This window comes from Podarcis liolepis (assembly GCF_965112155.1).
Source record: "Podarcis liolepis genome assembly, chromosome: 5".
In the NCBI taxonomy this organism is placed as follows: Eukaryota; Metazoa; Chordata; class Lepidosauria; order Squamata; family Lacertidae; genus Podarcis; species Podarcis liolepis.
Genome location: NC_139556.1, coordinates 62,722,653 through 62,750,646, shown reverse-complemented (window position 1 = coordinate 62,750,646; position 27,994 = coordinate 62,722,653). Strand labels below are relative to the sequence as shown.

Genomic DNA, 27,994 nt, shown 5'->3' with positions numbered 1-27,994 from the left:
AAGGAGCTCCCGGGGGCGCGCGTGGTTCTCCCCGTGTTATCCTCGCAACAACAGCCCTGTGAGGTGGGTCAGGCGAGTGGCCCAAGAGAGCACCCAGGGATTGTCCTGGCCAGGTGGGGTGATTTGAACCCTGCTCTCTGCCCGGTCTTCGTCCTCATTTAGCCCCCACATGTGCATGACTGTGCATGACTGAGGTTTCCCCCCCTTGTCTTGGCTATGGTGTGAGTCTGTGCTGTTAATTAATGGGGTTCTGCCTTCGGAGAAGATGAGCCAGCCCTCAAGGAGGTGATTATGTAATTTGCTAGCAATTCATGTCCCTCCCGGCGTGACGCTGCGCGCTGACGTCACGGGGCTGTAATGGTGGTGTGCCTCGAGATTTTTTTCATGAAACAAGTGTGCCTTTGCCCAAAAAAGGTTGGGAAACACTGGACTAGATGACCCTTGTGACCCCTTCCAGCTCTACAGTACTATGACTCTGTTATTACAGTGGTACCTCTGGTTAAGAACTTATTTCATTCTGGAGGTCAGTTCTTAACCTGAAACTGTTCTTAACCTGAGGTACCACTTTAGCTAATGGGGTCTCCCGCCGCCGCCGCACAATTTCTGTTCTGATCCTGAAGCAAAGTTCTTAACCCGAGGTACTATTTCTGGGATAGCGGAGTTTGTAACCTGAAGCATCTGTAACCCGAGGTAGCACTGTATTTTTTTTAGTAACGTATGCATTTTCATCAACACTTTTCAATAATATACAGTGGTACCTTGGATACCTCGGGTACCACTCAGGTACCTCAGGTTAAGTATTTAATTCGTTCCAGAAGTCCGTTCTTAACCTGAAACTGTTCTTAACCTGAAGCACCACTTTAGCTAATGGGGCCTCCCGCTGCCGCCGCACTGCCGGAGCACAATTTCTGTTCTCATCCTGAAGCAAACTTCTTAACCCGAGGTACTATTTCTGGAGTCGGTAACCTGAAGCGTATGTGTCAGAGCTGCTTGAAGATCCTAGCTCACGGAGGATCACGCTAGCCAGCGATCATTAAGTAAAAGTCTTTATTGAATTACAGTTTCCATTCTCACGCTGCTGCGCGCAACTCTACGTCTAGTAGCTAGGTCGGCGAAGCTCCGTCTGAGTCTCCGCCCCGTGTGCACCAACTTAATATCCTAGCCTTGCTCCACCTTTTCCGCCTGACTGTCCTCCTCTGGGTCCCTCTACCCCCCGGGGCTTCTTCCTTCCGGGATTCTTCTGACGCTGACCCGGACCCTCCTGCCTCCTTGCGCCGGGCTTTAGGACCTGGTTCCCTTTCGGGGCTGCTTACTGCGCCGCCTTCCTCTGCATTTGAACTTGGCGCGCGCGCCCAACCTTCCACTTTCCTCTTAACCGTTTCTTCGCTCCCCGATGGAGGTGTGGCCACTCCTGACTCATGCCCTCCCTCCTGTGGTGAGCTGCCAGCGCTTCCCCCCTGGCTCCCTTCCTCTTCCCTGCTTCCTGGCGGTGACGCTGGTCCCGATTTCCAGCTGCTCCCCCCTGAGTCCCCTCTGGCTCTATCTTCCTGGGGTGCCCCCCTAGACTCCCCCCTTGCCCTGGCCACTGGTGCTCCTTTCTGTGAATCCTCTGATTCACTGGAAAGACTAGGAGATCTCGGGTCGTCGTCATCACTCATCTTTTCTTCTGCCTCCTCCCCTTCGCTCTCTGTTTCCTCCCTTGCCCGTGCCTCTGCTCCTAAACCTCTGACAGTATGTAACCTGAAGCGTCTGTAACCCAAGGTACCACTGTATGCATTTTTGTCCACATTACTTGGTCAAAGAACTGCATTGCAAACTTTGCAGAAGTCTGGATTTCGAAGGACAGCTGAGTTTCAGTTTGCATATTGTTTCAGAAGGTGTAAATTAGGTAGTTTCACATTAAAATGGCAAGCCAGTCAAATTTCTCCCAATCCCCACCTGTGATTCAAAAGGAGGGAGGAGTCATAGATCTCACTGGCCATGCCCAGTTCTTTTGTTGCAAGCATCCATTTGGATTTGGCAAATGCATTTCACACACACCCAGTATGAAATGTTCATCCAGCTTTTGCTCTAGCCGAGAAGGTCAGGAGCCTATTGTGATCTGGAGGCTGGGAGGAGAGCTGTGTTGGAGATTTTTATTTTATCTTGGGAACTGGCAGGGTGTAAAAGATGAAACATTAAGTGCACTGGATGCATTGGTTTTGTTGTCTCCAATTCAGCCTAATTATTAATATGCTATGCGGACAGCAATGCTTTATTAATTGTATCAGTAGCTGGTGATCAATGTGACAAGTCAAGTAAAAGAGCACTGTTATTCATCAGCGTTGTCAACAGATAATTGTCCTCATATGCATTTGAATAAGACAGAGGAAGAAGCAGAATGAATGTGCTCCTCTTATCACATTTAAGTTTAGCTCTGTAAGTGTCAACACAATTAAAGCTAGGAAGGGCACAAGGCAACACAGAAAGATTCATATTCTGCTATGTTGTGTAATATTCTGGAATGTACATTCCAAAGGGGTCTTAAGCCCCTTCAACTAATCTATAATTCCTAGTGAGTCATACCACTGTTGAAACCCAGCACAAAAGGAAATACTCAACGAACAAGGAGAAAAAACTCCAGACATCTTGCTGCAATATGTATAATTTAAAGGCTACTTGGACAGAAACAGTAAAGTACTGCATGCAATTGACCATTAAACAATCTGCCATGACATTTTTTGAGCTTTCACGAGCAAACAAACGAAAAGAAACCCACAGCAAAACATTTACATGATCCTCAACACAGAGACACAATAGCATGAATTCCAGGATTGTGCTGAAGTATACTGGAAACCATGGGTGGGGGACCAGTGAACCCCTCCAGACATTTTTGGACTACAACTCCCATAATTCCTGACCATCGGCCATGCTGGATGGGGCTGGTGGCAATTGGAGTCCCAGCAACATCTGGGGAATCACAGGTTCCCCATCCCTGCTGGAAACCAATGTAGAGATCCTTTACAGTGTCTCTGTGAGTTTCCATTCAAAAAAAAGTCATGTCTTTGACAAAGAGAACCACATGATGGAAGTAAGGTGGGATATAAATGTGGGATATAAATGTACCCATTTAAAAACAACACCAACTCCTGAAAGTACATTGAAAAACAGAAGGTGGCCTAATATTAAGAGGAAGCAAAAATAAAACAGAAAAATAAATAAACATACCGTATTTTTCCATGTATAAGACTAGGTTTCCCCCCCTAAAAAGTAATGTCAAAAATTAGGGGGCATCTTATACATGGCTACATCTCTCCCCCGCCCCCCCCCTTTTTAAATCTGAGTCCCCAAAAATAGAGGGCATCTTATACATAGGGGTGTCTTATAGACGGAAAAATACGCTAGACGAAAGGGTTTTGCGGTTTTTGAGCTGCTTCGCAAGACGAATTTCCCTATGGGCTTGCTTTGCAAGACGAAAACGTCTTGCGTTTTTTGCAAGTTTGTTTCCTTTTTCTTAACATCGTTAATACAATTGTGACTTGACTTCGAGGAGCAACTCATAGAACGCGGTGTGGTAGCCTTTTCTGAGTTTTTTGGTGATTTTTGAAGCTTTTCCAAAAACTTTTCTGACACCGTGCTTCGCAAGAAGAAAAATTCGCTAGACGAAAAAACTCGTGGAACGAATTAATTTCGTCTTGCGAGGCACCACTGTATAGAGAGAGAGAGGTTCTGGCACCTCTCAGGTGGTCATCATTGCCATTATAAGAGAAGAAGGGAGGTGTTCATGGTGAATTCCTGCACCTCTTTTTCTAGAAAAATAGCACCGATAATAGCTATAATTACTAAATAACGTGTACAATGGATTCCTCGGGGCATGTCAGACATGTTGCCTTGAAAGGGGAACTTTTGTGCCACCAGTGAAGGTTGTCACTGATGTGTTGAGCATTTTACTTTTTCATTGGGGCTGTTAATAAAGGTATTCTTTCAGTGTGGTCTTGAGGGTTTGCTTCCTTTCATTTTTAGTGCTCTATTTTCAAGTGCAACCCAACAGAATTAGGTGTGATTAAAACTTTTTAATTGGAGGGGAGGGTCTTACAGCAAGGGGGGATAGAGACAAAAATCTGTTGGGGCTAGATGTGACCTGTGGGCTGGAGATTAGCCACCCCTGCCCTAGGTAAAGTCTATTGATCTCGATAGGTTTAATTCGTTAGATTCTGCTCATAACCTTGCTTCACACTCACAGGGAAAAATTAGCAGCTACTGTATTATTTACAAGCTATTTTACTGCATATTTTATTTCCCCTTATTTCTTATTCTGTGTGGATTTTCTCTATGGATTTAAAAAGAAAATTATCAAACAGATGTGCTTTAGAGATGTCATCCTCACGTGAAAAATTTCCAGGGCATAGACAAAGCGAAACGTGAGTTCTGGATTGTTAATTGATCGTGTTGCAAAGCAGTGAGATTTTATGAACTGTCTCTGGGGGAATCTGTCGAATATACTTCAGTGTGCAATAAATTTACTAAACGATGAAAAGACCAATAGGCTAGGAAAGCTATTGGATGAAGTAGGATTTATTTATTTATTTATTTATGTAAACTGTTTTGTGAGTTAGGAAGTTCATGAGGCAAAATGGCCAGTTGAAGTATGCACTGCTTTAAAATGAGGTGAATTAAATATGTTTTCCCCAGCATACAATACCTAATTATACAAAAGGACTTTAATATAACCATAACAAGACAATGCACAACAATATACACTTGTTAAAAAAGAAAATTCAGAAACACACTAAATACATCCACTTAGCAACCGCCACCAGGGACTATTTAGCCAAGGAGGTATTTCAGCAATAAATCTAACAAACTACCATACAAAATATTCTGGAGAGGGAATTTTTGTATCACACCTCTCTGACCAGCCACTTATTTTTAATTACTTATTTATTAAATTTTCACCCAAACATCACAGGTTGGTTCGCAACATAAAAATACGAAATGAGAACACAACATATATAATCAAAAAACCAAACAAATTGCTCACAATAACATAATGCAAGAAGGGGTCCCACATATCTGCAAACTTGTCTCTCCTACATTCATCCTCATTAGCTTACGTCTTTGTGTAAGTTTTTCAACCAGGGCAAGAGGCCAGATTTTGGACTACCATCCCTGAACTGCATTTAATACTTCCAGTGGTGGCCTATCTCTGGACAAGCAAGAGCTATTGAATGCAAACTTAGGTCTTTGTACAATAAGCCATAGTGAAGCAATAAACATAGTAATTGGTTGCATTTTTTTATTAGGACTGGATGTTAATTTTTTTTAAAAAAATATTCTTACTTTCATGACGGGGTTTTTGAATTAGTTGGCAGGTTCATTAGCTTGCCCTTCGCTAAAATTCACTAACCAGACTAAGGAATCACGACAATTCACTCTTTCCCCTGTGTATTTTGTTTTACGGAAGAAACTTGCTCTATAAACTTAAATGTTAGGGTCTCCCCTTCCCTGCAAGCAATATGCTTAGGATGTGTTCTGAGCAAAATGGTGAGTGAAGCAGAAGAAAGCTCTTTCTGTGACAGCTTATTTGTTCATAAATCTTTTTTCTATTAAGCAAAAGCAGAGAAATCCTCCGAACCATAATTATTTACCTTCTCCTGGAAATTGGGGAATCACAAAGTGTACTTTACACATCTTTGAGCCCCTGAAAAACATCAGAAGAAATTCAGAACAGGCCCAGGGGGCAAACTCCAAGAGGCAACGTTTAGAAAAATTTAAACCTCTGAACCTCACTCTGTGGGTATGTGTGTCTGTGTGTGTGTGGACCTTGCTTTTGAAGTCTGATCTGCTGTGGAAGGTCAAAGCCCTGAGAATCACAGCTATATTTTGCATTCGTTCCATTCCTCACAGGTCATAGTCACTTCACTTTGGAATACTATGCCTGACGATTACAGGGCTTGACAATATGTGACCTTCAAACCCAGCTTGGAAATACATACTTTTAATGGCATTTCCCATTGCTAGACAGGCATAACTCTGGTTGGCTGCTAGCTTATCTCTAGGAGAGAGTGCTTCAGTTAGAGTATCTATAATCTCAGGACCTACTTTTCGATCTATGAACTGAGCATCAGAATGTAAAAAAAAATTAGAGCCTCTTGTAGCTGCTTAATTCATCTACCTTTTCTCACAGGAAACATTTAACTTAGCAGAAATGTTTAGACTGTGGTGTGTGTTTTGTGCACAATGTAAATGCTTTAAAAAGGGAAGGGAAGAACCCCACACCCCAGTGTTTTTAATAAGATGTGTAGATCTGAAACTGCTGGGAAAATGGGTCTGATATCCAGATAGAAAACAGCAGGACCACCAATAACTCTGCAGAATACTGACGGGACATCACAGCATGATTTAAAAATCTATGGAGGCCAAGAACTATGATTTGACATGTGTCTCATTACATATATCACAGAAAGAACCACTAGAGCTACTGTGACTGCTGGGGGGGGGGGGGGAGCTATTAATTGTCCATTCCACACTGGTTTCCAGGTTCAAATAGAATGTCTTTAACTACTTCTGTTCTTTATTGCTTGGTTCGTTTCCCATGCAATAAATCTGACAGGAGAGTTGCTCAGCAAAGGTTTGGAAGAAGACATGGATGCTTTACAACAGGAACATTAAACTATATCTCATCTTCAAATTCAAGTACTAGTCTACAAGTGTTCGTGTCATAACCATTTTTTATTTTATTTTATTTTTTTACTATTGGGACATGCAATTTGCATCTTAAATTTTTTCTCCTTAACCCATGGTTGGGGGATGAAATACAACCACATTATATCCTCCCCCCCTCAGCCAATACATTTTGCTTCTGTTGAAGGTGTGTGTGTGGTGGTGGGGAATCTGAATTGTTCCATAAATTAAAATGTTGGAAATATATTTTAAAAAGGGTGAAGATATACTTTCCCCTCCCCTATTTTGGAAAGAAGTGTTTCATCTAATACAAAGGTAAGGAACCTGTTAAGCCCAAGGGCTCCACTCCATCATGAGCAACCTTCTGGGAGGGACGGCATGCCACTGGTGAGCGGGGCCAGAGACAAAAGAAGGTGGAACAACAGGTGTGACTCTTACCTTTGCACCAGAGGCTGCCTTCAGTTTATATGTAGACAATTTTCCATCCAAGCAAGGAAAAGGCATTAGTAGAGCTCAAGAATACACAAAAACACCTGAGGAGTGCGTGGAGCAGGGTGTCTGAGAGGCAGAAAAACATTTTTTCTAAACAAAATGTTTAGGGGTACTCTCATTTTGACTCAAGAAAACCACCATTTTATAGTTCAAATTGGGGAAAACAATACAGTAAATGGACAAAAGTACAAAGAACACACATTACCTCATATTACACAGCTGACAGCTCACAGCAACTTCCACACATCCTCATTCCACACTGCTTCACACATTAAATGCTCGCTTCCGTCTGAGACTCAGGAAACACAGGGAAAGGAAATGAAGCCACCATCAGGGGTGGTAACAACGAAACTAGATTCCAACTCCTACTTCACACATTAAACACCCGCTTCTGTCTGAGACTCAGGAAACACCATGACAGGAAATGAGGCTGCCATTGGGAGTAGCAACGGAACTGACAATTCACCATGCTAGAGAAGAAACTAAAAAAGTTTCTTCTCCCATTAGATTCATGAAATGTTTAGGGCTGCACATCCTCCTGTGTCCCCCCAGAAAAAAGCACTGCTGAAAGGTATGGCCTAAGCAGGGTCTGTTTTGGTGCAGAGTCGCAAGTGCCAGATAGAAAGATGTGGAGGGCCACATTCAGCTCCCAGGCCTGAGGTTTCTCTACCCCTAATCTAATATGAAGAGTAAACTAGTGTTAGAGTGGTGGACGCGGCAATAGAAAATCCAGACTCAGTCATGAAACTTACTAGGAAGCTGGTATAAGATGGCGCCCCCTCCCAGAGCCACATACAGAAGCCAGCCAGAATGGCTTCCTTCAGCACTGGAAAGAGGACAGCATTCTCCACCACATCTGAAGCAACAGACTAGCTTAGGGGGCTCAGAAAAGGCTGTACATGGCACACACAGCATTGCCCCTATTTCCCATCAGTCAGCACCTGCCACCCGAGGCAGATGCCACAGTCTGCACAATAGTAGGGACAGAAAAACACTCTCTCTACAAAAAAAGCACTACAGTCACTAGGAATAAAGCTTCGTTGGGCATTCAAATAGTTTTCAAGTAGTTGCATTTTTCAATAGATGCTTCTGCTGGCTGAGGAAGGGAAGTGGGAATACTTTGACTATCTATGCTGTGTGTTTATCAGGTGTGAAGGGAACCCAAACCTCTTCCCACAAGTTAATGTTTTTCAGGTTAATATAGATGCAATTGCTGGATGTGCTCTCATGTAAAAACATTTCCCCAATATGAATCTATCTACCACCCTGCATATGAAAAATGGCATTCCTCCTCCCATCAAAAAAGGGATAGATTCAATCTATTATCCTCAGGAGTCATTACGGAGCTAATACCTGTGATTGTGACATGTGAGTTCATAAGGTTTGATAAACTCTTCTGAGATGCATCTCCTCTTGAAACATATTGCAGTTTGTGGAAAGATCTTATTATTCTCAAGGAGCACTTCAGGCTTCAGAGAAGTAATCCTATGTAGATAAAAGGCTGAGCCTCTCTTACCAATTATTTCAAGGGTTGACTGTCATTTGTTCCATAACCAGGAGGCGGCAAGAATTCTAGTGATGTAGTTTATGATGTCACATTTGCTATAATCCTGCCTCTGAAACAAATCACTATAAAAGGGAATGAAAACATGACTGAAAATGTCAATTTATTAGCAATATGCCATGTACATGATAGGGACGCGGGTGGCGCTGTGGGTTAAACCACAGAGCCTAGGGCTTGCCGATCGGAAGGTCAGCGGTTCGAATCCCCGCAACGGGGTAAGCTCCCGCTGCTCGGTCCCTGCTCCTGCCAACCTAGCAGTTCGAAAGCACGTCAAAGTGCAAGTAGATAAATAGGTACCGCTCTGGCGGGAAGGTAAACGGCGGTTCTGTGCACTGCTCTGGTTCGCCAGAAGCGACTTAGTCATGCTGGCCACATGACCCGGAAGCTGTATGCCGGCTCCCTCGGCCAATAAAGTGAGATGAGCGCCGCAACCCCAGAGTCGGTTACGATTGGACCTAATGTTCAGGGGTCCCTTTACCTTTACCTTTACTTTTATACACATGATATTTCAGAATATTTATTTATGTTTATTTTTAAAAAATCTGTCCTGTGTATTTCTCCAAAGAGAGTCTAAGCGACTAACAAACTGTAAGAAAAACAGAATGAAATAAACAAAAATATCTAAACACCTCCATTCATTCAGATTAATAAACAATATCCGACCCATTGAAGAAATCCCAGCAGCACAAATACAGTTAACCAAATATCTTTTCACTATTTATTTCTTAAAACTGAAGAAGAAGATGATGTAAACAACCTATGTTCTTCATTCAGTCACAGTCACTGTCGCAGTCATGTTTGGGTTTTTTTTGTAATCCATTGATTGATTTGTACATCTTACCTACTTTTTGCAGTTGTTATTTCATTTATATGTGTGTGTGTGTGTGTGTGTGTGTGTGTGTGTGTGCCTGGTTTTCGACAATGGTCTGCAGCAGAATAGCAATGGTACAGTGCTATTTTTCTAGAAAAAGAGGTGCCAGAACTCATGATAAACACCTCCCTTATTCTCTTAAAATGGCAATGACAACTACCTGAGAGGTGCCATAACTGAGTTCCTGTGAGTTCCCCCTGAAAAACAGTCCTGGGTAGGTACCACAACAGAAATGGTCCCACCCCCTCACTTTCTGAGGATGAGGGATTTGGAGCAGATGACAATCAGAGTTTGCAGTGGGGAACATATGGAAGAAGGGGACCCATTCTAAAAATATAGGCTGAACAACATTGTTTCTTGATTCACATTTGTGCAAATATTAGGAACAATTGACTACTACAGAATCAGCCTTCTGCCCTTCAGTTGTATCTGGACTACAACTCCCATCAGCCCAACTAGCCCAGTCATTGGTAAGGGGTGATGGACATTGTAGTCACAGAATCATAAAACTGTAGATTGTTGAAAAGGACCGCAAAGGTTCAGCCGTATGCGATGCAGGAATATCAGCTAGAACATCCATGACAGATGGCCACCCAATCTCTGCTTAAAAACCTTAAAAGCCTCCAAGGAAGGAGAGTCCACAACCTCCTGAGGGAGACCACTGCAAGGTACCAGGTTGGGGAAGCCTGGTATAAAATGTGTTTGCTGCAACCAGGCAATCTGCAACACTCACTTTTCAGAATTGTCCTCTTTGGTCACCGTAGAACATGAGTACACATAGAGTTGTTTGCAGAACTTTCCCGAGGTTCATTGCTACAGAAAGAGAGATGCAAAGGTTCTTAAGGAACTTGTTAACAAGCTTGTTTGGACAACAGAAGGGAAACAGATCACAAGGCTGTATACAGCAATCATTTTAAGTTGGCCAGAGTCACTCCACTTACTTCTTAGGGAGTTTGCGTAATGGATACATGTCTGAACTCTCAAGTGGAATTTCTTAACAGAACTCTGTTGACAGGCTGTGAAAAATATGAAACTGAACTTCCATTAAGCACTTAACTTCAAAGGAGAACAGAAATGTTGCTAAAGCTTTCACACAAAGCAGAATGTATTTTATCTATTCCTGAAAGGTGTGGACATTGTTGTAAGTCACTGAAGGACTGTGATCCGATATTTGTTGAGAGTAAAAGATGTCAAGCTTTATGCCTCCTGGGTGTCTTCGCCATCAACATACCCACCAGCGTAACTCACCGTACTGAAGGCTTCTCGCTTATCGTCTTAGAAGCGTGAATTAGAAGCAGGCTGAAGATGAGTCTACTCAGCAGCCCCAAAACTGGAAAGGCATGAAGGACAGTGATTCTTAGAAGACAGATTCTGACACTCAAAGAAAGAGTCCATTTATTTCATTTAAGTTTTAATCTTGCAGCTGTTCAAAGGAGTAAAGTAGATCGTCCCCCAGGATAACCTGAACAAACTGCACAGTCAAGAAAAGTACTTGGCCCCTGTGTACCAGAGTTTCTTGTAGAATGATGGCAAATTTCTTACCAAGGCTGCAATCCAGTGCCCTCTTACCTGGGAGAAGAAATGAACAAAGGTGTCGGTTTCGGTTTCTCATTTTTCTCAGTTCGCCCCATTGACTCACCAGTTTGAGATTTTGTTTCTTTCGTCCTCTCCCTTTAGATCTTATTTTAAATTTCAAATATATGCACAACAGTGAATTTTTTGTTCTTTATATATATAAAACAAAAACAAAGTAGTACCAAAGCATTACAATTAATATGTTTCAAGCAAAAAAATATGGTCCATCTGATAGTTCATTCTTCCCCCTGAGTCCCGTTAGGGAAAAGTCGGGGTATATCTAAGGAAATAATACTAATACTAATACTTTTTTTTAAAGTACAAGTTGTAACCTAGAAAGACAGTTATGTACATTTATTATCTTAAAGTGTTGTTACTTATCCAGTAAAAAGTAACCATTTACTCATCTAATTTTGTACAAGCAACAACCAATTTGCACACGTTCAAAGCATGCGTGACCATACATGTGCTCAACGCCACAAACACAAAAGTGGCTGGGAAAGGGGGCGTAATGGGGGTAGGGTGGGGCAGGGTGATACAGGGTGGAATGGGACAAGGTGGGCTTATAGGCACCCCTTTACAGCTCAATGAAAACAGTCTGCTCAGTGGCCAGGGAATGGTGTCTGACTATAAAGGGCAGGGTGTATGTGTGAAAAAAATTAATGGGAAGGCAAATGGAATGGAGTATCCTGAAGAGAAACATTTCACACTGCAGCTTTTTGTTGCAGACTCCACTTTTAATAACACAATAATAAGCCAGATATCAAGTGTTTGAGAAGTCTACTTTAAAGGAAGTCAATTTGCATGAATTATAAGTAAAGGATTTTCATGGTGATTGTGCTTTGATCCTAATAACGTTAAATGTTGAGAGAGAGAAAGCAGTTTCTGTATTCAAATCACATTCTCCACAGCTTACCATAACCTTAGAAAATGTTAGGATCTGCTGATTGTATCTAATCTATTAATCTTCAACTCGCTAGAAGATTTTTAAATATGAAGAACCACTTCTTTCATGTTCACCATCATAAGATGGTGAACTCTTGCTCCCAAGAACTCTTGTTCCTCAGAAATATCTCATGAGACACTTCAGAGAGGAAATAAATAGTCACCTTCCTGCTAACCACTAGGACAAGTCACAGTTCATAAGACTGTTTCTGAAGAGCAGATTTCTAACACAGGGGGTCGGGCAATAGGAATAAAGCCAGCACATCTCCTCGCTCTCCAAGCTATTGGTGGCAAGGTAGCAGATCACGAGGGATGCTTGCAATATATTAAGAAATTTATATCCCGCCTTTCAGGACAGGCGCTCTCACAAGGCAGAGCACAGAACACAAACACCCCAACCACGATTTCAAATATATAATTGCATCCTTTAAAATGCAGTAAAAATACCAGCAAGATGCAGCAACTGATGCAAATTAATAAAAAACAGTGCTTGAGAGTTCTGCCCAGCACTGTTTACCATCCTATTCCCCCCCCCCCATGCCTGAAGGAGATTCAGTGCTGTTCACCTATACAGGAAATTCAATTCCCTGCCAGGTACCTTTCCTATTCATTGACTCCTTCAGTTTCTCTCTTCTCAACCAGCTAAGTCCTGGCAAAGGATGAGCTGCCTTTGCTTAAGCTGCCTTTGTACTTAAGCAAATTCAAAGCATGAGTCACATACTGTGAGTCAGCTAAATGCCTTCCTGCGAAGCGGGGCGGAGAGCTGCAAAACAGAAGGCTTTCACCTGACCTTTACTGGAGTCATTTTTTAAAGTGCTATTTTGTCCTTGATTTGGTGATGTGCTGAAGATATTGCTCCCCCCCCCCAGGAAGAAATGCCCGTTTTTTTCGAGTGGGAGAAATGACTGTTTTCATTGGTGTTAAAGGAGTGCAACCCTGGTTGCCTGCTTCAGGAATTCCATCAGACACAGCTGCCCTCCGTAAAGACTACCAGAGAAATTGTGACTAACGCACGGGCAGGGAAGGGGCAGCATTTACTGGGCTGTTTGAATTCCACGTGCAACACCTGCTTTTATTAGTTTACAAGGGAGTCGATGGAGAAACAACCCATCAGTGTTGCAGGATACCTATTAAGGTATCCTATATTAGATAAAGTGAAACAATGCACCAGAACTATGGAACGTTTTCTCACGATAATCTGGTTTACTCCACATGGAATCAAACAGTCCAGAAATCTCATGAAAACAATATCTGTACTTTAGCTCCTGTAAGCACATTACTAGAAATAGATTTTCTGCAGTTCCCCCCTTAACACAGCTGTTTAAACCATAGGCTTAAATAAGATTATGCTGTTTGCTTATTAAACCTGAAAGGAAAGCCTATTTCAGTCATCGGTAGGCTCTAAAGGAAGAGTGAGGGAGGATCGTCTGCCAAACACGTCTTTATCTTAATACAATGGAAACTGCCCACATTACTGGAATGATCTCAGAACAAAATGAGTACCAAAGCAACACTGAAATTATTTGCCGTAGTGGCTTTCTATGGAAAAATACAATTTAGTCTCCCTCTTTCTCTGACTTATTGTAACTATGGAATTTATCTGTCAGTGAATTATGCCACATTAATAGTGTTGTCCAATATACGTCTACTCAGAACTAAGTCTCATTGAATTCAATAGGGTTTACTCTCAAGTAAGTGTGTTAATAGGATTGCAGCCAGAAAAGATGAAGGAAACTTTGAACAAAGGCTGTTGAGCTATTCTTTGATCACACGGAGACTGGCCATATAATAGCAGAATCCTGATTATATCATTAATTATCTCAAGAATATCAGCTGGGAGATATCTTTTCACATGCTCTACAATATCAGAACAGCTTTATAATGCAAATACATCCATATTTTCCTGGACATTACCGGAATTTCAAAGGCAAAATTGACATCCAGGGGGATTTCCAAAAAGCAGCACTCCACAACTTGGAGGGGGTTGTCTAAAAACAACTCAAGAATTTTGGGGTCTTGCTTGTACTTTTTGAAATATGGCAACCCTACCTTAGAGGTAAGTTTCTCACTGTGTTCAGTGGGGCTTATTGCTAGATAAGTGTGAACAAGACAGCATATTTTGTTTGACCGGATATAACATGTTCCTCAAGAAACAATAAAATGCCAGTTTTGAAGAAGAAGTTTACTATGTGTATGATTTCTTCCTGCCCCTCAATATAGTAAGGTGCTTTGGCCAGTGAGACTTTGGCCAGTGAGACTCTGGCTCAAATCTCTGCTGAGCCACAAAGTTTACTGGGTGACTTTTGAGCCAGCAGCTATGATTCATCCCAATGTACCTCTCAAGGCCATTGTGAGAATAAAAGGGGGTGGAGTGTAATCATGCATCCCAGCTTGAACTATTTGGAAGAATTGCAAGACTAAATGGTAATAAGCAGTAAAACTACTGTCAAGAGGATAGTTATACAGACCAATGTTCTTATGGATTAACACCATCTAACTGTCTCTCCATTTTCAGGAAGCGATGGAATGTGGAACAAGAGTGAGAGAAATTATTTTATACCGATGAAAGTCGCCATTATAGGCATCAAAATGTCAGGAACCTTCTCAGCAATGATCTGGGAACTTTGAGGGACTTGTTAATGGATCCCTATCCTAGGATCAGGAAAGCAGTAAGACACCCACAGCTATTTTGTGTTTGAGTTGCAAAACAACACTATTAGGCAGGAGAAGAGGAAAGAAATCACATAAGGGCTACAGAGGCATTTAAGGAGTAAAAACCTAGGTGCCTATTATTAGTAGTTACATTACCCAGTTAACTCACAGGTAAATGTCTCCTAGCACCCATACAGTAGAGACGTATTTGATCTCAGTCTCTGAGCTGCATTGCTGTCTATAATTAGCACCATGATTTGACATAAAAGTCAATATAAAAATATTGGAACAGCAACCTCCATCTGAATTTTAAAAAGCAGTATTGTGAAAAACCGTTAGCTAAATGCATCACTATGCTCAGCAAGACTGCACAATTAACAGATTCAGCTCTCCAAACTTCCATTAAAAGCAATTATTATTCATTTATCAAGAGCAAGAAAGCCCCACTTCACAACACGAGTTAAAATGCAATTAGGTGCAGTAGGGCAGAACAAATTTCTCAGCACAGAACGGGTTACAACAGCACACCCAAGCTTCATGAGGCTTGCTAGTCAGGCTCATCATTCTCTTAGGACATAATAATGCCACTAAATATGCTGGATCATTAGCAAAATTACATAGCCAAAGAAGGGCAATATTAATAGAGCTCTGTAACATTTTATAGGAACAGCAACTTGTTAAACATCACTAGGAAATAATTGCATTACAGTCAGATGCATGAACTCATTATGTTTTTAACAATAGAAGCTGGGCAAGCTATTCACTTTGGAGAATTCTTTGCATTATGCGTCCTATCATGGGCTCGGGGTTCATGGATATGGGGAACCAGCCTCTCCCACCCCCACCCCCGGATTTCTTTTACAGCAACACAATAGAAATGGATGCAGAATTCTTTGGCAGGCTGGGGTTAACGGCAGCATTGTCTTCCATCTCATGACTGTACACAGATGCTGAATTTACACTTCTGAAATACTTCTCATTTTATACCCAGACATGTGCATAAAAAGGGAATCAGAGAAGATGCCACCCAGTGACACGCAGCGATTCATATTTCTAAAAGAGATGACACCGTTAGGACTGGATATACCTTTCAAAAGCCTTAACACCTCGGACCCACATTTGGATCTCTTTCCCTTGATTTCAAGTTGCATGGCACAGCTGAAATGTGAGTCAGTGCTTAGAGGAGCAGGTGTTGGAACAGAAGATCATAGTGGCTTGTGAGCTGGTGATCTAAATATAGAACGTCAGGCAAGAATTTAGCTCCATGCAGTCACATGCTGCTTGTAGGCTTCCCATAGACATTGGGTTGGCCATTGTGAGAACAAGATGCAAGATAGTTGGGCTGTATGCCACCAACTCAGCTCTGGCCAGGGGACTGCAAGGAGACCAGTGAAATAAACCTCCTTGCACCAAAAGGCCAGAGTGGTCCATTCCACATGAGCCCTATAACTTAAGCTTCTGGGTTGGGTGTGAGGAGCTATGAAACTTGCTCCTGTTGTGTAGAAATCACTTTTGTTTGCCTTTATTTCAACTTCAGCAGCTTGAGACCAGGATGTGCAAATAACTGTCTCATTGATCTGGTCTGCATGTACAGTCGTACCTTGGATCCCGAACGCCTTGTGACTCGAACGTTTTGGCTCCCAAATGGTGGAAACCTGGAAGTGAGTGTTCTGGTTTGCGAAGCTCCTGGAGCCAATTGGAAGCCATGCTTTGGTTTCTGAATGTTTTCAGAAGTCAAATGAACTTCCGGTTCCATTTGAGAACCAAGGCACGACTGTAATCCTAAATTAAGGCTTGGCGTTATGTGCTCAAGCCTTGAGCTTGTGTCTTCCCTCTGCCCTTCCAACGTGGCCACAAGCAAGAGCTAGGAAGTTTTCAGTAACCATGGTTCATTATATCATAGACAAACCAGAAACTATGGTTATTCTTAACTATGGCTGGAAAGGTGAGGTATAAATTTACTACACTAAATAAATTACGCACAGGCTGACAACTGGGCAAATGTGTGTGCAATTAAAGCTGAAATCCCCCTGTTCAGTTTGATGGGGCACAGAAGTTAGGGCAAGTGAATCAGATCATGCTTTTTAAAGATCATCCTTCAGTGCTGTCTTAATGTTATTCAGAAAGTTCTGAGAGGAAAGGAGCATCTTTGCAGACAAGCAACACTTGAAATGCAAAGAGAAGAGTAACTATTGCTATAAAACAGTTTATTGACCTATCAATCCTTATGTTCTTTTCAGGATTGAGAACTGCTTACCCTGGGAGAGAAAGGTGAGTGTTAGCTCTTGTGAGCACTCTGCTATTTTATATTAAATTTCTAAAACAGCCATATTAATATCTATACTCTACCAGAAAACAATCAGATTAATATTTAAACCCTTTGAGAAAACAATCAGATAGGGATCAAGCAGGTTATTTGACAAGAGACCGTTGGGTTCCAATCCTCACTATTGCAACAATTTCTCTAGATTAGGAAAGCATTTCCCAGGAGTGTACCACAGATTGAATAAAATGTGTATTGAAAATGTAATGAAAGAAACATGATTAAAAAGCACAACAACTTGCTGATAATTATTTCATCATGCCAAAAGAAATGAAGCTATTTTAAAGATACAATTAAAGAGATCGGTAATATAAGGCAATCAAACTCAGCTAATGTACGATGCCAGCCTATTCTAGGGCAAACCCACAGAGCAACAATTCCAAATTGCATGGATTAGAACTTTAAAACTTTCCACTTAACTTACGGAAGGAGATGCGCAAAACAAATATATTGCATAAATGCACATGCAACTTTCAGCACAATTTTTTTTGTGGGGTGGGGGGAGGCAATGCTAAGATAGGAAACCTGAAAGTGTAAGAGGGATAGTAAGAGGGAAGTACCATAGATCTCTGTGTTTTGCATGCAGGAGGTACCCACACCTTCAGAAAAAGAGTATCTCATCTGGGACAGCTATGGGTTGATGGGCAGAATAATCCTAAAGAGGAACCGGGGGGCGGGGGGCAAGGAGTCTTCCACTTTATTCAGAGCCCTGCTGGTTTATGCTGGCCGGGACAGAAGATGGGAGCCACCTTTCTACCTAATATGTGTCATGCCAGCTCCAGTCTGACATAGCTGTGTGGAATCCGCAAGGCTGCTCCAAAATGCCCCATTCCAGCGCTTTCTGCAGGTTAGACCCAGCTGGAGAACCAAAAGCTTACCACCCACTTTGGCGGAGCTGAGGCCTCAGCAATATAGGACAGCATTGTATGTCAGTTGCAAGGGAACAGAAAGCAGGAAGCTGTGGCTATGGTGATTAAGAGGAGATGGTGACATCACTGAGCATTATGTCAGATAATGAAGCTTACATCAGATCACACCTCTACTTCTATCAATAGAGAAACTGCACCCGAATGAGAGAGGAGGGAGGGGGAGAGAGGGGAAGGAAGGAAGGACTGGACTCTGTTGCTGAAGAAGAGTGCTATAATCTAAGGCCATGATGCATGGTGACAGCAGCATGGGCATGGCATGGAGGTGTGTTTAGGGCAGTGTGGCTGGTTCCTCCACACAGGGCACCATATTACTAAGGAAGCATAACAAGTGCTATCAAGCTACGGTTCTCTGTTTTGGGTCCCCAGGGGAAAGGAGAGGGTTTTATACATGTGGCGGCATGTTAAGAATTCTGCATATGAATCTGTTCATTTACGATCAGTTCTTCTAAGCAAGATCAAAGCTTGCTTAAAAGATGTTTCAAATTATCATAGTGATGGGAGAGATAAAAAAGGCCACAGAGTCCAGGCTCCTTTCCAATGGACAGCTGGGATGTTCACAAATCTTACGCACAATGCAGAGGTTACCCATCCCTGCTTTAGAGAGACTCTCCCTACACGGGCAACTTTGCCGTGTTTTCCTGTCACTGGATCCAGCCATTTTTGGATGGCAGGCGGGCTTTGTTCAGTGATATTATGATATTCAATGAGCAGGTCCGAAACAGCTTAGTGAAGGCGGACAGAATTGGTAATGAGGGCTAGGATTTCAGCCTAGGTTTGCCAGATCTGTATATGAGCTAACAATCTGGGAGATTGTGTTTAAATGGGTCTTTCAGCATTTAATGACATAGTTTGCTGAATAGCCGCAAAACCTTCAGACTCTCTTCAGGATTTTAAGATTTATTGCAAAATGCAGCTTCCCTTGCAGTCTTTAATATAAGAGAGATTTTATTATGAGAACAGTTTGCAATGTGTAATTCCAATTCATTTCCACTAGACCTCTTTCTCTTCTCCATCACTGCTCATTTGGGGGGGAGTTTGATTAATCTTCTCCTGTTGGTATTTATATTCATCTAGAACACAGTTGCCAGAAATGATCAGGATCATTCTGAAGGTTTCAAATTTGTGGTGTTTGTTGTACCCGCCCTCTTAGCCTTCCACACCAATGATTCACCCCTGTGACGCTTGATCAAAGCACTTGATTGGAAGACCTTGTCTAACAGCAAATGGACAGTAATATTGGCAAGATCACAGAATCATAGAATTGTAGAGTCGGAAGGGGCCCCAAAGCTCATCTAGTCCAACCCCTGCAATGTAGGAGTCTTTTGCCCAACATGGGGCTTGAACCCTTGACCCTGAAATTAAGAGTCTCATGTTCCACCTGCTGAGCTATCCCTGCCATAGAAATTGGAATTGATCTTTCTTTCACTAAACTCCCAACTGGATGACAATGCTGCAGAGGATCTGTCTACTGGTCTAAATTAAGCCCCCCCCCCCCAATTGCATGCCCTACTAATGTACGCATTTTTATACACATTTTCTGGTTGGAGAATTGCGTCACAAAATTCAGCAAAGTGTCAATTTAGAAGGCTAATCATGTTTTGAATCATAGAATCATAGAGTTGGAAGAGACCACAAGGGCCATCGAGTCCAACCCCCTGCCAAGCAGGAAACACCATCAGAGCACTCCTGACATATGGTTGTCAAGCCTCTGCTTAAAGACCTCCAAAGAAGGAGACTCCACCACACTCCTTGGCAGCAAATTCCACTGTTGAACAGCTCTTACTGTCAGGAAGTTCTTTCTAATGTTTAGGTGGAATCTTCTTTCTTGTAGTTTGGATCCATTGCTCCGTGTCCGCTTCTCTGGAGCAGCAGAAAACAACCTTTCTCCCTCCTCTATGTGACATCCTTTTATATATTTGAACATGGCTATCATATCACCCCTTAACCTCCTCTTCTCCAGGCTAAACATGCCCAGCTCCCTTTTTGATTTGCATATTGGTTTGAAAATTGCAGATTAGGTATTTTATTATTAAAATGCAAAGGCAGTTTAAATTCTATCCCCAATAGGAGTGGGGGGCAAGGCAAAATGTGCTAATGGTGAACTAGTGCTGCACCAGCCTTGTACACCCTGGCCAATGGGGGAGGGGGCTCTGATTTTAAAAGCTCAGAAGCCTCCTCCCCCCCCCAAGCATTTCTTTAAGGCAGAGTAGCATGTTTAGCCTTCCTTGGTTGAAATGTACAGTTGTACCTCAGGTTAAGAACTGTTCTTGACCTGAAGCACCACTTTAGCTAATGGGGCCTCCTGCTGCCACTGCGCCGCTGCTGCACGATTTCTGTTCTCATCCTGAAGCAAAGTTCTTAACCCGAGGTAATATTTCTGGGTTAGTGGAGTCTGTAACCTGAAGCATATGTAACCTGAAGCATATGTAACCCGAGGTACCACTGTACAGGTGAAACTCGAAAAATTAGAATATCGTGGAAAAGTTCATTTATTTCAGTAATTCAACTTAAAAGGTGAAACTAACATATGGGATAGACTCATGACATGCAAAGCGAGATATGTCAAGCCCTTATTTGTTATAATTGTGATGATTATGGCATTAATAGCCACTCCGTTCCAAGTAGCATCCTGCCCCTTCAACTTGCCCATAGACATTCCTTTTGGATTTTGGGTCAGTGCAGGTAAGAAGGGAATAGGAAGGTGTTTGTGAGCACCCTGAGGCATTAACTGGATGGTGAAGTGGGCTTCCCTAGGTCAGCCTTTTAGGACTATAAGGATTAGGGGATAAGGACTGGAATCCCCTGTGGGCCATGCCTGCTTCACCCACAGAAATATCAGGGGCTTCAAGGTGTGTGTGACAGAGGCAAGCCTCCTTCAACGCATTTGTGGATGTGTGCAAAAAAACTAGGAGGAGGAACAATGGCAACTGCTCACAGACTTGCAGGCAGGATGGGACTTGCTCAGAACTGTCTCTCTCTGTGTGCGCACGTATGGGAGGTGAGCAGAAGCAGTGTTTTTTTCGGGGGGCAGACACAGCGGTACGATTACCCCTAAACATTTTGTGAATCTAAGTTTGGCCTCACTGAGGGGCAGTATTTCAATATGAGTAGGAAAATGAGAGTGCCCCTAAACATTTTTTTAAAGAAAAAAAGCACTGAGCAGAAGATTCTGCAATCTCAGTTATACATATACAGGAGATTGGAGTTTAGCCTGTTGCAAATTTTTTGAAAAAAAGCTTGTAGTCCTGGTTCAGCGGAATTCTGTATCTCACGCTCTTATTCCTTAGTTGGGGAATTAGAACTCCTTTATACGCATTAAATTCTGCCGTGCCTTCTTATGGCTACACTTGTACTACTTTATATATTCGCTGAAAATGTGGTGCTCTAGGGCATGCGCAGCGTCTCTGTACAGTTAGTGAACCCTTGGGACAATTTACTTACTTACTTAATGCCTTTCATATAAATTTCAAGGTGATTTACAACAGTACTCTAAACTAGAACCCCGTGTCCCTCCAGCTGTTGTTGGATTCCAGCTTCCATCAGCCCAACCAGCCTGGCCAACAGTCAAGGATGATGGAAGTTGGAGTCTAGCAACATTTAGAGGGCCACAGGTTCCCCACACCTGAGTTAGGACAGCTAAAAATGAGTGTAAAGCTATAACAATAAACACCCAGGGCACAGACTTCAATTTTCCTCATCCACTGCAGTATGCACTGTGAAGTTTCATGGATCTCCAGTTGTGAAAAGCGTATTTTCCATTTAGTCAGCTGCACAAAATTCTCCTAAGGAAGAAAACTCATTATTTAATTAGCATATGCAGGCACGATTCATAGGCTTCTCTAAAATGAATATACAAACTATCTGGTTCAGACTCAAATATCCCATATTAACATCATTCTGACCACCAGCACTTAAATAACAAAGCATTTTTAGATGTCAGCAACCACTGGCAGATATAATTAGCCAAATCAAATTCATTTCATTGTGCAAACATCATAGAATTTACGATCCAGTAATGCATGATGAGCCCTTTGGTGTCTTAAATGGCTGTGAGTCCTTTCACTCACCCTTAATAAATAATCTTTTATCTCTCTTTGCAGGCCTATCATGACTGATCAAAGTGAGATGCTGTCTGGGCTAGATTTGCCTTTGCATGGGAGAGCTTATTCCACCCACAGCCTTCAGAATAAGCCTTGTAGAATCATTCCTTTAATGGGCAGCTCTCCGGAATCAAAACCTTCATTGCATTATATTTTTTCATATATGGTATGTTTGACAAGAAGGGACGCAGGTGGCGCTGTGGGTTAAATGACAGAGCCAAGGACTTGCCGGTCAGAAGGTCAGCGGTTCGAATCCCCGCGACGGGGTGAGCTCCCGTTGCTCGGTCCCAGTTCCTGCCAACCTAGCATTTCAAAAGCACGTCAAAGTGCAAATAGGTACCACTCTGGCGGGAAGTAAACGGCGTTTCTGTGCGCTGCTCTGGTTCGCCAGAAGCAGCTTAGTCATGCTGGCCACATGACCCGGAAGCTGTACGCCGGCTCCCTCGGCCAATAAAGCGAGATGAGCACTGCAACCCCAGAGTCGGCCACTACTGGGCCTAATGGTCAGGGGTCCATTTACCTTCCCTATGTTTGACAACTAAGCATATAAAATAAGGTGTCTGAAATACTAAGCCTAGACTGAGAACCTGCTGCCTTCCAGGTCTTGGGCAAATCCACACTGTACATTTGAAGCACATTCAACACATATAACCTTTTCAAATCCCATGGAATCATCCTCTTTGTACAGGGTAACTTCAGATATGGCCACAGAATCCATTTTTAAAGTCATTGTTTGGTGGCATTCCTAGTTAGAATACTCATTTCAATGCCCCCCCCCCATGATACACTTTACAGGAAACAGACACTGCTGAAAAAGAAATTAGCAGCCTTTAAACTGTTTATGTTTAAGAGAACTTTACAAAGTACTTAGTTAAATTGTGAATATACCGTTTCCAGAACCAGAGAGTTTGGGAGTCAGCTGAGACTCCTCACAAGTCTGATTTCCCCAAAGTGAATGATTAATAATTCTTGAAAGCTGGGCTTTAAAATATATTGTCTTTGGTAGGCAGAAAATGAGCAACGGAAAGAACTGGAAATGTTGAAAATGTTGACCTATAAACTATAGATATAGAGCGGTTATGAATCTTGTATACATTTATTTCAATTTGTACTTTAGCCCCTGGGTCTAATTGCGGATTTGGCCTTCAAAACCGAATTATCTTAAAGTGATAACTTATAAAACATGCTGGGAAGAAAACAGAATATGGCAAAGATAAACAATGAGGACTCAAAGACTAATGTTATACCTTGAACTACTTCCCCCTCCCTAATTATTTAAATTGAAAAGAATTGACATTGCTTTTGCCTCTTTAATACCAATGTGTTATTGCCTGCATCCCATTGCTAATTCAGTAACCTTCATTGCAGTATTGATGCTTCCAATTACACGCAATTTATTTTGTTAACACATTAAATGAAGCGTCTGAAATAAGCACCTAAATTAGATTCAGTAGGACAGTTGTTACAATTTCATTAAATTCCAGTATACTTTGCTGCAGAGCATTTACTTTGTATTTTTAACTATTGTGTGCGAAATGGTTAGCCAAAGAAATGAAGGTGCCATTTGATTAAAAGCACTAAAAATTTAAAAGGATGTGCCTGGATTTAATTGCACCAAAGAAAATAGCTGTTAGATATTAATTAGCATATCTACTAAATGCCATTGCTCGTTTCAACTATCATTCTTTATTTGGGGAGACTTGCTTTGGGCAAGAAAAAAAGGAAAATCTGATGTAGCTGTTTAAATTGGACATCTATTGCAATGGCAATAGAAACCTTGTGCTGACCCCACTTGCGGGGGATGGACAGACAATGCTTTTTAGACTGCAAGCATTTCTCCATCAGGCACTGCCTCACACAGTGTGTTCAGTACCCACCATGGACATGACCAAAAAGTTGGGGTGTGATGCCACAACCACAAACCTAATTCCAGGTAGATGTCCTCAACCTTGCTCCTCAGCCCCAGTCCATTCCTTGTTCATAAACCTGACCAGTGCTGATGTGCTCTCCTGGTATGCCCCATGGAGGACCTTATGGTCTACAAATAGCAACACCCTGAAGATTCTGGGTCCCAGGGAGATTAGACTGGCCTCGACCAGAGCCAGGGCCTTTTTGGCTGTGGCCCTGGCCTGGTGGAACACTCTCTCACAAGAGACCAGGGCCCTGCAAGATTTGGCATCCTTCCGCAGGGCCTGCAAGATGGAGTTGTTCCGCCAGGCCTTTGGTCGGGGTTCAGTCTGACTCATTTTTTCTTTGTATAAGAACAAGCACAAAGGAGGTTTCCCAGCCCGCTCACAGGTCCTTACAATATCAGTGGAAACAGTTGGTCCTGGAGAGTATTAACAGCTTTCAATTTTAACCTGAGGATAGTCATTTGTTCAGTTTTAATTTTAATTTATTTGAATTAATTTTGGGATGCATTTTAATGGATTGATTGTTTGTTTTATACATTTTGTATTATTTATATGATGTTAGCTGCTCTGAGCCCGGCTCCACCCGGGGAGGGTGGGGTACAAAAAAAAATTATTTTTATTATTTTTATTTCAGTATTCATGTTTAAGGTTCCAGGTTCAGTCTAATGTGAAGGTTGCGGAGCAGGGAAACTCCTTCACCAAATTCCCTGGAGATCATGGCTTGTTGGAAGACTAGAACCATCCCAACCTATCTGCACAGGCCCAACTTACTTTATGTCTGTTAATATTGTGGGGAGCGACGAGAAGTCAGGAACTGGTGAGTTCTTTCTTGGTATGTTCTCCCCCTTGCCATCCCATTGAGGCAGCAATGTTTGTTTATTTTTATTTTAAAAAGGTAATCACAGTAGGTGTGGAGAGAGATCAAATCCATAGTTGTCAACCTTCCCTTTTTTTGCGGGAAATCCCCTTATTTCAGCGCCATTTCCCGCTCTTTCCCGCTGATATTCCGGATTGTTAGATACCCTGTAGACTGTCCCCGGGACAGGTGAGGCTGCTGATCCCTTATTTTCAAATCTGAAAGTTGACAGAGCCACAATAGTTCAGGAACGAGTTCTTTTCCCCTGCACAAGCATCATAATTTAAAGCCCTCCCCCAGCTGTCATTTGCCAGGGTGGGGGAGCATACATGAACTTGTACAGTCCGTGATAAGATATACACATGGAGCCGTTTGACTATGGAATGGTCTCCTTTAGGAGCTTGTCAGCTCTCCTTCCTTGGAGGTTTTAAATCCGAGGTTGGACATGGATGCTTTAGCTGAGATTCCTGTATTGCAGGGACTTGGATCAGAGGATCCTTTGGGTCCCTTCCAACTCTACAATTTTATGATTCTATGAGTAGCAAATAGACAACTTACACCAAAGGCAAGCAAATCTGCAGGCATGTAGATGTGGTTTGTATTCAGTGAAAACACCATGAAAGGGGCTGCCTTTTCAAATTGGCTGCGGCAAGCCACCCGCTTGCGTCTGCTTTCCCAAGCCATGAAGCCTTTCTGGGCAGGCTCCTGAAAGTGTAAGCCATCCTTCACAACCTCTGAAGTGCAAGTTTTGTATGCGGCACAAAGGAGATTACACATCACAGAACATACTCCTTGAGATGAGTGCTTAGGTGCCAAGTCTCATTGAGGCATCAATTTCCTGGAGAAGTAATAACCCCTCAAAATTCCAATTTGGTAATGGACAGCTTCATTAGGAACTCGGAACGACAACAGCATGAACAGCCCCGCAATAGGCTGCTTGGCAACTGCCAAAATGTTTGTGCAGTTCATTAAATGGAACCCTTTTTGCATTGCTAATCCTAATGAGATGCAGCTCTCATTACCATTCAAGCACTGTGTACTGGAAACCTGGAGCTGCTCTCCCTTCCAAACTGATAATCTTATTCCGCTTGCAATAAATCCATAGTGAAGACCAAGTTCTGTAGAAGAAGACCCAGTTGGCTCCAGTACCAACCTACAGTGGTATCTAAGCAAGTGAAAGCAAGCTCTCTTGCTCTCCCAGCCCTAAGAAAAATGCATAAGAAAAGTTGATTCTGCAATCCAACTAATGAAGAAAACATCATGATCATCTCTTGGTGACTGTGCATAAACTTTTCTATTTTGCATAGCTCTTCCACAGGCAAAAGGAAGAAGCTAAATGTTTTGAGCTTGCAACAGAAATGATTAATTTAAAGGGCTTCCAAGTTCCAGTGCATAAAGTGAGCAGAGACTTTTGAAATACTTTCTTTTCCAAAATGGGTTTGACATTTTGTATAATACAAGAGAACTGGAAACTTGCAAAAAAATAATTAAATCACAAATTGCTTTGCTCTTCACCACTGCTTCCCCCATGACAATAACCTATTGAGTTCACCTTCGTGGTGTTGACAGAATCAGTAACTTACAGAGAACAGAGACAACAGCCTGCTCTTAATGCCTAGTTTATAGATAAAGCAGGCACTGCTATGTCTGCTGCTTCTACTGGCCCAAGCGAGTCAATATTCTATGGTTAGCTCCGAGTCTCACACAAGAGCACTAAAACACAGTTAAAAGAAGAATGCATTCTAGAATAGCAGAATCCTGTTCAATCTGCCACTTATTATGTAAGATAGCTTCATGCTGTCTTGTGGATCCACCAGAGGACTTACTGCAATCCTGATGGAACTGCATGAGGATCTAGTTATTGAAAACAGTCCTACCGTTTTGGGATCAAGGGTCAGCATGAACTCAACTGTCCTCCAAAATCAATCTGCAGAGCTTGTGTCAGCCCAGCCTTATGAACCATTTGCAAGGTGTTTCAACATCCACTCTGGGACCTTAGGGTGAGGGGCAGGTAAGAATTCAAAGTAATAATAATGATAATAATAACTAATGGCAACAACAAAGCTCTAGCATAAGGCAAAGCTATCCTATGCTGCATCCATACCCCATCTTAATCAGAATTGCTTAATCAGAATTGTTTCAATGGTGTAAGATCATCATAGTGGAATTACATATGTTTATGTGCTGGGGTTTTTTGGTTTTTTAAAAAAGTATCAGCGACCTTTTGAGTTGCCATGCAATGTGATGCAAGTTGCGATGTGATAACAGTGGCAAGATGCAGTCACTTGACCCATCTGGTGGCTCTGGAGGTGAAGATCTGTGGGATAAAAGGTTGGTTCAAAACCCAGCTAAGTGTGCTAATTCTGATAATAGCTTTGAATGCGTCTGGTAGAAAATGGAGAAGCTGGCAAGAATTATTTACATGTATGAATTTTTGATTTGACTGTAAAAGGGGTGTAACAATTTCTGCATTTATGCGAGCAAGAACGCTAACACTATCCCTTGGGCTTGTAATAGGGAGGGGTGGGAGAGAGGATATAAGTAGATAAAAGCCTGCAATCATAAAAGCCTGTAAAAGCCTATTTTTAAAAGCCTGTAGCCATGAGTCTTATGAAAAAATCATGAGCATTTGGACTTTCATTCTTTAAAATGTTCCTAGCCCTCAGGTTTGCACAGATAAGTTCAATGGTGTGACTGTACTAAGCTAATATGCATAATTTATTCCCATTTCAGAATACATGTTTTCCAGGTAGGTGGGAAGGAGAGCCCAAGAAATCCAAGGTCCACTGGTTATAGAGGACCAAATTTCTGCAGGGTTGTTTGGAGGATAAAGGGCGGGAGCAGGAAGGGGAAAACACGGAGCCCTGGGAGAAGGGGCAGGATAAAAGTGTAAATTAATTCAGAGAGAAAGTGATTTCTGATATGCTAGGAGAGCTTTTAAAAAAATGAAGAAGGGATGTAGCTTGGCAGTGGGGCAGCCATTTTGGACACAGAAGGTTCAGTTCCAGAATTGCCAGGTAGGTCTGGAAGAGATGTCTGCCTGGAGATCTGCGGCCAGTCAGTGCATGCAATATTGACCTTAGAAGGACCAGTGCTCTGATTCAGTACAAG

At 42.3% G+C, this 27,994-nt stretch overlaps 1 long non-coding RNA gene across 1 annotated transcript in view; it reads left to right on the top strand.

The window, feature by feature from the left end:
- The window catches only part of LOC310708054, a 233,158-nt gene extending 210,910 nt beyond the window's left edge, over positions 1 to 22,248 (top strand). Inside the window, exons 6-8 of the long non-coding RNA XR_014526831.1 lie at positions 15,754 to 15,927; positions 17,003 to 17,033; positions 22,115 to 22,248. This is a non-coding gene — a long non-coding RNA (uncharacterized lncRNA). The remainder of the gene's footprint in view (positions 1 to 15,753; positions 15,928 to 17,002; positions 17,034 to 22,114) is intronic.
- The last annotated feature ends 5,746 nt before the right edge of the window (positions 22,249 to 27,994 follow it).